Below are 9200 nucleotides of genomic sequence, written 5' to 3'. Positions count from 1 at the left end.
GATCAGCAGAACACCCACTAACACTACCACCACCACAGAGTGACCCTAACATGGTGGTGGTGTGTTAGTGTGTGTTCTCCTGGTACAATTGGATCAGCAGAACACCCACTAACACTACCACCACCACATAGTGACTCTAACATGGTGGTGGTGTGTTAGTGTGTGTTCTCCTGGTACAATTGGATCAGCAGAACACCCACTAACACTACCACCACCACAGAGTGACCCTAACATGGTGGTGGTGTGTTAGTGTGTGTTCTCCTGGTACAATTGGATCAGCAGAACACCCACTAACACTACCACCACCACAGAGTGACCCTAACATGGTGGTGGTGTGTTAGTGTGTGTTCTCCTGGTACAATTGGATCAGCAGAACACCCACTAACACTACCACCACCACAGAGTGACCCTAACATGGTGGTGGTGTGTTAGTGTGTGTTCTCCTGGTACAGTAGGATCAGACACAGCAGTGAATGGAGTGAAATGGCTGGTCAGTGTACATGTATGGAACATTTATGCACATGTGCATTCAAGCTTGGTTTAGTGTTCCAACAAATCATTTTTCAGACTCAGCAGGCATGGTTTCAGTGGTTTACCATCATCCAGACACATCAGTATTTTCTGGACAAAGGTGAATGTGTGGATGAGTTTCTTTGGATATTGTAAATTGAAAGCATAGATCAAGCCAAACAACACAATGAATGCATCAGGCAACCAGGGAAGACCACTCACAATAATGCCCCCCTCAACTACAACAAAGATGCTGTTGGGGTTGAAGGAGTCTCCACCAGTATTAAAAGGAGCAACAGGAGTGTCGGTGATATCTGGCTCCTCTTCCTGCTGCAAAACACAAACACTCTAATGAGGAAAGTGGCAGAATGAAGGCTACAAGTCATGAACTGTATGTTCATCATTGCTCTTGTCACACTTTTATAGGTTTGCATTTTTAAGCCTGTGTTGATGCTTACACCTTGCATTTCTCACCTGGAAACAAACACACACACACACACACACACACACACACACACACACACACACGCACACACACACACACACACACACACACCTCTGGAATGGCTACTCGCCGAATTGACAACACACTGACTTCAGACGCACGCCCTTCTACAAACCATCAAGTATAGGGAGACGCAGCCCCTGTAGGTGATGATGACGACAGGATGCAGCAAAATTCTTTAGTGCACTGACTAATCTGCCATGTGAAACCAAAAATAATCGGACCAAATGTATATAATGTGACATAACCACAAACTTTAGTTTGGCAAGTGTAAACAGGGCCAATCACTATAAGGCATTTCACAACTGTTAAGATAGACTTGCAAACATACAAAACTATATGGTAATCAAAATAATGTTCATATAGTTTTTGTATAAATTAATATGCATTTTTAAAGTCTGATACAATTATGTGAAATCCTGGAGGACACATTCAAGTTGGTTTACTTTATGATATGTATGCACTGAACTAATTGACATTTCCACATCACATTGCTTACATTGAAGGTCTTGAAGAACTCTGAGGCATCCTCGCGCAGGTAGACAGGAAGTGCGTGAAGGGACAAAGTGCGTCTTACATTGACATCATTTTCTTCCTTGACAAATAAAAAGAAATAGTTATTGTAAAAATTTAATCAACCACAAGTCTGTTCTGCCTATATCATCTCTACACACAAAATAATTTAGCCCTCCAATTCAACTTGGCAGTATAGTGGTTCAGCTCCATACTAATACATGAACTTATTTTAACTTTATTGTAACTAAGTATCGGACACATGAGTGTTGTACTGTATATATCCTTTAACCAGAAACAAAGTTTAATAATTTTGATACTGATAGGCTAGGTTATGTTGGGTTGACCCATAGAGACAAAAGAAAAACGAGAGACCGTTAAACAAGACAGTGATGGCAATTCCAGTCACTGCACTTAACTTGTGGATTTTCCTTGATGTGCCAAAAAAATCTCGCCAGAAATGGAAGTTCTACATGTGTTTCTAGGCTAGTCTCTCTTTTTACTTCCGAAAAAAGCTCGTTTAGTGAATATAACCGAGAAACAGACTGCTGCGAACATATGCTAATACTGGAGTCATGTTGTATTTGTCCCTAGTGCTGCACTTTAACTACTCATCATTTAAAAATGCTCATGCATTGTCAGTTAAGTAATAACCGAGTAAAAATAAACGAACTTTTTCCAAGCTGGCGTCAGATACTGATACAGTCACAAACCTAAGTTTGAAAAAATAAAGACCCACAAATTGTTTTCAAAAAACAATATCTGTGCCCTCACAAGTTTTAACAAACAAGTACTTAACTTACCCGTTTTGCTCAAAAAATCTTCTCATCCGTTAACGTGCCGCCATCTTCACCACTTTGAAAAGGTAAATCCGGGACACAGGGCACGTTGATGACGTCAGACGCTGGGTGTCTTTGTATACTCATAAGTTATAGTATAGGTGACGACGCTTACTCAAAAATATGTACTTAGGTAAAATTAAAACATAACAACAAGTTAATATAGTGCAAAACTTTAATGTTGGGTTAACTAAATAACAGGTTTTGATTGCTAAACCAATAAAATGTATAAGTTAACAGTACTGTTCGGGTTTACAGTGAATAAGGAACTGTCTAGTTTATTACAGAGAAGACGAGTTCAAGCAGAACCAAGTCAATGGTTAGGGGTGTTGGGGTTGTTTAACATTCAGAGGGGGGAACAGAACCTGTTGGAACAGGTTGTGTGGTTAAATACTACACTTAAAAATATTACACTTACCTGTGAGAAACAGGAGGATTATCAGCAACTTCTTCATCACCTCTTTAGAGAATTCAAGAACTGTAGTTCTCCTGGCAGTTCCACCTGAAATAAGTATCTTTTTACTTTTTTTATCAGCTAGGAAGGGAAGCTTGAAGAGGGTGAATCTTTAGTTCAGGTTGATTTGCCGACTAAAGTAAGACACAGACGTTCATTTGCCTCTTTATTTGATTTACTTGATTTTCTTACTTTATTAACTTTATTTGCTAGGTTAATGAGTTGCTTTGGTGATTTGTTTAAACACTTTGCATTGTGGGTTTTTTTCGCAAGGCAGAAAATCTTAAAACTCTGTATCTCAAAAGATGATATACGGGCACCGTTGGTACTTCAACTGCTTCCAGATGGGTCTCAAAATTCCTATCAGAATTTGCAAATTTTTTGGAAAAAGTAAAGACAGTCAAAATAAGACAATGGTAATATAAGTAACTTTATTGTGAACAGGTGAGGTCATCAAGAGTGAATTTAAAAGGAGCGGTCACCTCTGGGAACGTCTGGAAGAAGAACCCGTCAGACAGACTTTCAACTCTCACCTCCGTCAGAACTTTAACCGCATCCCGGGGGAGGAGGGGGACATTGAGTCTGAATGGGCCATGTTCCGTTCCTCTATTGTCGAGGCGGCCGATCGGAGCTGTGGTCGCAAGGTCGTTGGTGCCTGTCGTGGCGGTAATCCTCGAACCCGGTGGTGAGAGATGCCGTCAAGCTGAAGAAGGACTCCTATCGGGTATGGTTGGCCTGTGGGACTCCAGAAGCAGCTGACAGGTACCGACAGGTCAAGCGATCCACGGCTTTGTGTGTCGCAGAGGCAAAAACATGGGCATGGGAAGAGTTCGGTGAGGCTTTGGAAAGTGACTTTCGATCGGCTCCAAGGAGATTCTGGCAAACTGTCAGGCAACTCAGGAGGAGAAAACAGTGTGCCACTAACACGGTATACAGTGGAGGTGGTGCACTGTTGACATCGACTGGTGACGTCATTAGGAGGTGGAAGGAATATTTCGAGGACCTTCTCAATCCCACCAACAGGCCCTCCACAGAGGAGGCAGAGCCAGAGGACTCGGGAGAGGAGTTTCCCATCACTGGGGCTGAAGTTGCTAGGGAAGTTAAGAAGCTCCTTGGTGGCAGGGCTTCAGGGGTGGATGAGATCCGCCCAGAGTTCCTTAAAGCTCTGGATGTTGTAGGGCGGTCTTGGCTGACACGCCTTTTCAACATTGCGTGGTCATCGGGGGCAGTGCCTCTGGACTGGCAGACTGGGGTGGTGGTGCCCCTTTTTAAGAAAGGGGACCGGAGGGTGTGTTCCAATTACAGAGGAATCACACTCCTTAGCCTCCCTGGTAAGGTCTATGCAGGGGTACTGGAGAAGAGAGTCCGGCTGATAGTCGAACCCCAGATTCAGGAGGAACAATGCGGATTTCGTCCTGGCCGTGGAACACTGGATCAACTCTTTACTCTCTGCAGGATCCTCGAGGGTTCATGGGAGTTTGCCCAACCAGTCTACATGTGTTTTGTGGACTTGGAGAAGGCATTCGACTGTGTTCCTCGAGGTATTTTGTGGAGGGTGCTTCGCGAATACGGGGTACATGGCTCCTTATTACGGGCCATTCAGTCCCTGTACAAGCGGAGTAGGAGTTTGGTTCGCATGGCCGGCAGTAAGTCAGACTGGTTTACAGTCAGAGTTGGACTCCGTCAGGGCTGCCCTTTGTCACCGATTCTGTTCATAATATATATGGACAGAATTTCTAGGCGCAGCCAGGGGATGGAGGGGGTCCGGTTTGGTGACCTCACAGTCACGTCACTGCTGTTTGCAGATGATGTGGTCCTGTTAGCGTCATCGAACTGTGAACTCCAGCTCTTGATGGATCGGTTTGCAGCCGAGTGTGAAGCGGCTGGGATGAGAATCAGCACCTCCAAATCTGAGGCCATGGTTCTCAGCCGGAAAACGGTGGATTGTCCTCTCTGGGTCAGGGACGTGTTCTTGCCTCAAGTGGAGGAGTTTAAGTATCTCGGGGTCTTGTTCTCGAGTGATGGTAAGATGGAACGGGAGATTGACGGGCGGATCGGTGCAGGGTCAGCAGTGATGCGGACTCTCTACCGGTCTGTGGTGGTGAAGAAAGAGCTGAGTCATAAGGCAAAGCTCTCGATTTACCGGTCGGTCTATGTTCCTACCCTCACCTATGGTCATGAGATTTGGGTAATGACCGAAAGAACGAGATCGCGAGTACAAGCGGCCGAAATGGGTTTTCTCCGCAGGGTGTCTGGGCTCTCCCTTAGAGATAGGGTGAGAAGCTCGGTCATCCGGGAGGGACTCAGAGTCGAGCCGCTACTCCTGCGCGTGGAAAGGAGCCAGTTGAGGTGGTTAGGACACCTGGTAAGGATGCCTCCTGAGCGCCTCCCTAGGAAGGTGTTTCAGGCAAGTCCAGATGGGAGGAGACCACGGGGAAGACCCAGGACACGCTGGAAAGATTATATCTCCCAGCTGGCCTGGGAACGCCTCGGAATCCCCCCAGTTGAGCTGGAAGAGGTGGCTGGGGAGAGAGAGGTCTGGGTTTCTCTACTTAGGTTGCTGCCCCCGCGACCCGAACCCCGGATAAGCGGAAGATAATGGATGGATGGATGGATGGACGGTCACCTCAGACTAAGTCTTTACAAGCAAGGATGGTTCATGGTTCACCACTTTGAGCCAAACCTTATCTGTGAATCGTCAGTCAGTTCAAAGACAATGTTTCTCAGTGCAAGTTGCAAACAATTTAGGTCTTTCACCATCTACAGGTCAATACTGTCTTTGGCCTTGTTTAGCGGCCCAACAGTGGAAACTCGGTAGTAATAAAAACCAGTGACCTTCTGAACACTAGTTCAGTACCTTTGCCAATTACCATTGCTCATAAAATTTAACAGGTAGAAAGAAGTGAAGACGTAACAGGTAGGGGTATTCCAGTAATGTTGATGGTTTAAGCCCCAACATTCCAGTAAGGTTGATGGTTTAAGCCCCAACACTTAATAAATAAAATAATTATACAACGATGTCTGTGATAAGTAAGTAAGTAAGTAAAAGTAAGTAAAATTTATTTATATAGCACTTTTCACAGATAAGAATCACAAAGTGCTTTACAAAAACATTGCATGACAAAATATACACTCATCTACATAATAAAACACAACATAAAATAAATTAAACAACAATAATAATAATAATAATAATAAATAAAAAAGCAAATAAATGGTTAAATAAGAAAATAAAAATAAATAAACAATTAATTCAACATTAAACAAATGCCTGCTTGAAAAGGTAAGTCTTTAGTTGTTTTTTAAAATAATTTACAGAATCTGCAGATCTTAAAAAGTTGGGTAGTGCATTCCATAATTTTGGAGCGTTTACCTCAAACGCGCGATCCCCACGAGACTTTAAGCGGGAGCGTGGGACAGACAGCAAGTTCAGCTTGCTAGACCTAAGAGAGCGCCCTGATACATATGGGTGAAGTAGCTCGGATATATAGATGGGAGCCTGACCATGCAATGCTCTATAGGTAAAAGTCACAATTTTAAACTGGATCCTATAGTGCACAGGAAGCCAGTGTAGAGATCTTAACAGTGGGGTTATGTGACACCGTCTATTTGAGCTCGTAAGTAATCTAGCAGCAGCATTCTGTATTATCTGCAACCGATCACAAGCAGACATACTAAGAGCAGAAAACAGGGCATTGCAGTAGTCAATACGAGATGAAATAAAGTATAAGTGATAAGTGGGCCAAAAGAGATGAGTTAATGCCATGTAATGGAAGTAGTGCAGTGTTTATGTAGTGTTTATAAAGAATGTTAAAATTGAGCCTCTTAGATTTGTCCTTTCTATGTTCCAAGAAACACACTAATACAACAAATATGTTACATATTTGAACATAGAACATAATGTTAAGTGCTTTTACATTTTTTTTTATTTTTTGTGAGAGCAGGAGTCCTACCACAAATGCGTACAGGTAACATCACTGATGACAATTACAGAGAAATGCTATAGCATGTATAATCTTTTCCATTAAGCCACTGGTTGGTAGCATAGTGGCATGCTTTTGTATGTGCATGCGTTTGCGAGTGTGAGTGAACTTGTGAGAATGTGTATGCAGTTATTCTCATATAAGAAGGTGAAAGTTTCGGTAAAATTTTTTAACTCATTGATAATCAGAATAGGTGCTAAATTATTGTCAGTCTGACTAATGTTTGAATTATGCAGCCAGCTACATATTCAGTAAAAAAAAATCTAATTGTCATCAACTTAACTCGGTGGCTGGCAGGAGGGTGGGTAAACAAGGACGGATTAAGGATAGTCTGGGCGCCTGGGCAAACCCCCCCACCCACCCCCCAGGCTTGTGGCTTGGAACCTCTGTAGTATTGTGTCCCAGAATTATGCCATGAAGACCATCTCCAACGTGTCCAATTTGTCACAGAGTTACACATTTCTCCTCCATATCTTTAGACATATCATTCAATGCCTCTCTCAGTTGTGCATAATATTTCCAAAGAGCCTTAGTTGACTCAGCTCGTGCGCTCCATCGAGTACCTGACAGTGATTTCAGTGTGAGTTTGATATCAGTATCACGGAAAACCTTTCCCCACCTGTGTGTAGATGATGCACAAAATGTGTACATTGCTTGTACAAAGTCAAAAAAACGTCCAGCTTCTGGGCTACTGTCAACAGCATTGACACCAACTAAATTCAGTGAATGTGCTGCACAGGGGACATAACAAATCAAAGGGTTTCTTTGTTTAAGATGAGCTTGGACTCCATTGTACTTTCCCGACATGTTACTTGCATTATCATATGACTGGCCCCTACAGTTGGATAAGTCTAGGCCCAGATTCTCCACCATAGCAACGACACACTCTGCCAAACTGTCCCCACTATGGTTTTCAATAGGCTCAAAAGCTAGAAAACGCTCAACTACATGTCCGTCATTATTAACAAACCTGAAAATAAAAGTAAGTTGGTCCACATGAGCAAGGTCTGGAGTGGAGTCAACTATAACAGAGAAGTATTTTGATTCTTTGAGCTCATTAACAATTGCCTGCTTTGTTCTCTGTCCCATCAAATGGATAAATTCTTCACACACTGTCGATGATAAGTAGGACACAGAACCTTTTCCCTTACCTCCAAACCTTTGGAGGTGCTCAGCTAGGAATGGGTCAAATTTGGCTAAGAGTTCTATGATGCCCAAAAAATTACCATTGTGGGCTGATCCTAATAGCTCATCATCTCCCCTGAAAGCAAGTCCCCTCTCCCCCAAAAACTGGATGACTGCAACAACTCTTTTCAAAACTTCCCGCCAGTATTGTCTTTCTGCATCAATTTGTTTGACAATATCAGAATCAATTGTTGCTGTGCCTCTGGAGCGATTATACTGTATAATGCTAGCATGCAAGCCCTATGCTCCACACTCCCCTCATGCTCACCAATCCGCTCTGAATGTTTCCAGTCAGAAAATCCATGAACAAAAGTATTGTGCTTACTGGAAAACAGTTTGCAAGCAAAACAATACACACAGCCAGTTGAAGGAGAGTAAAGTAGCCACTGCCTAGTCACAGTTTGCCCGTTGGGTAGAGAGCAACTGAGTAGAGCATTTGTAAAGCTCCTACTGGTACCCCCAATGCCTCTATCCCTGACTGAGGCTGGGTACTTAGCACTTCTGTTTTGAAATGCAGCTTCTCCTCTACTAACAAGAATCGACTTGGCTTGGTCGGTAATGGTACTGGGCCATAAAGCAGGGTCGTTGACCGTTTCACACCAGGAGTTGGGGTCCTTGCCCTCCTCATTTGAAAAACGACACTCACACGATGCAGCTGGCTGGTCTGATTGTGGGCCTGACACACCTGCAACTTTCCTTTCATGGTCTTTCTGCTGCTGGTCTGTGGTAGCCTGGCAGGGCTGGCATTCCTCCTGTGCACCTGACTGGGTCTGCAAAGGTACATAGTCACTGACAGGTGACACTAAGCCAGTGGTGATCACATCTTCATTGCTAGAACTCTGATCACTGCTAACATTAGCAATACGTGTCTCACTCATATCCAGCGGTTTCTCAAAGAAGTTTGAGATCAAAGGAATGCTTTTCAGGAAATCTGCCTGATTTGCAAAATAACTCAATATACAGCCATTAATGTCTAAACCACCGGCAACAAAAGTGAGTACACCCCTAAGAGACTACACCCCTAAATGTCCAAATTGAGCACTGCTTGTCATTTTCCCTCCAAAATGTCATGTGATTTGTTAGTGTTACTAGGTCTCAGGTGTGCATAGGGAGCAGGTGTGTTCAATTTAGTAGTACAGCTCTCACACTCTCTCATACTGGACACTGAAAGTTCCAACATGGCACCTCATGGCAAAGAACTCTCTGAGGAT

The 9200-nt window shown here is 43.5% G+C and overlaps 1 long non-coding RNA gene across 1 annotated transcript; it reads right to left on the bottom strand.

Annotated features, from left to right (window-relative positions):
- Positions 1-342: 342 nt before the first annotated feature.
- On the bottom strand, positions 343-2380 carry LOC134326749 (uncharacterized). The gene is made up of 3 exons (XR_010014572.1): positions 2332-2380; positions 1515-1610; positions 343-840 (listed from the first exon to the last, which is right to left on the bottom strand). It is a non-coding gene; the product is annotated as an uncharacterized LOC134326749 (long non-coding RNA).
- Positions 2381-9200: the final 6820 nt, after the last annotated feature.

This window comes from Trichomycterus rosablanca, chromosome 14, assembly GCF_030014385.1.
Source record: "Trichomycterus rosablanca isolate fTriRos1 chromosome 14, fTriRos1.hap1, whole genome shotgun sequence".
NCBI classification, from domain to species: domain Eukaryota; kingdom Metazoa; phylum Chordata; class Actinopteri; order Siluriformes; family Trichomycteridae; genus Trichomycterus; species Trichomycterus rosablanca.
The sequence above is the reverse complement of the archived record's forward strand: the minus strand, read 5'-3'. Positions and strand labels throughout refer to the sequence as shown.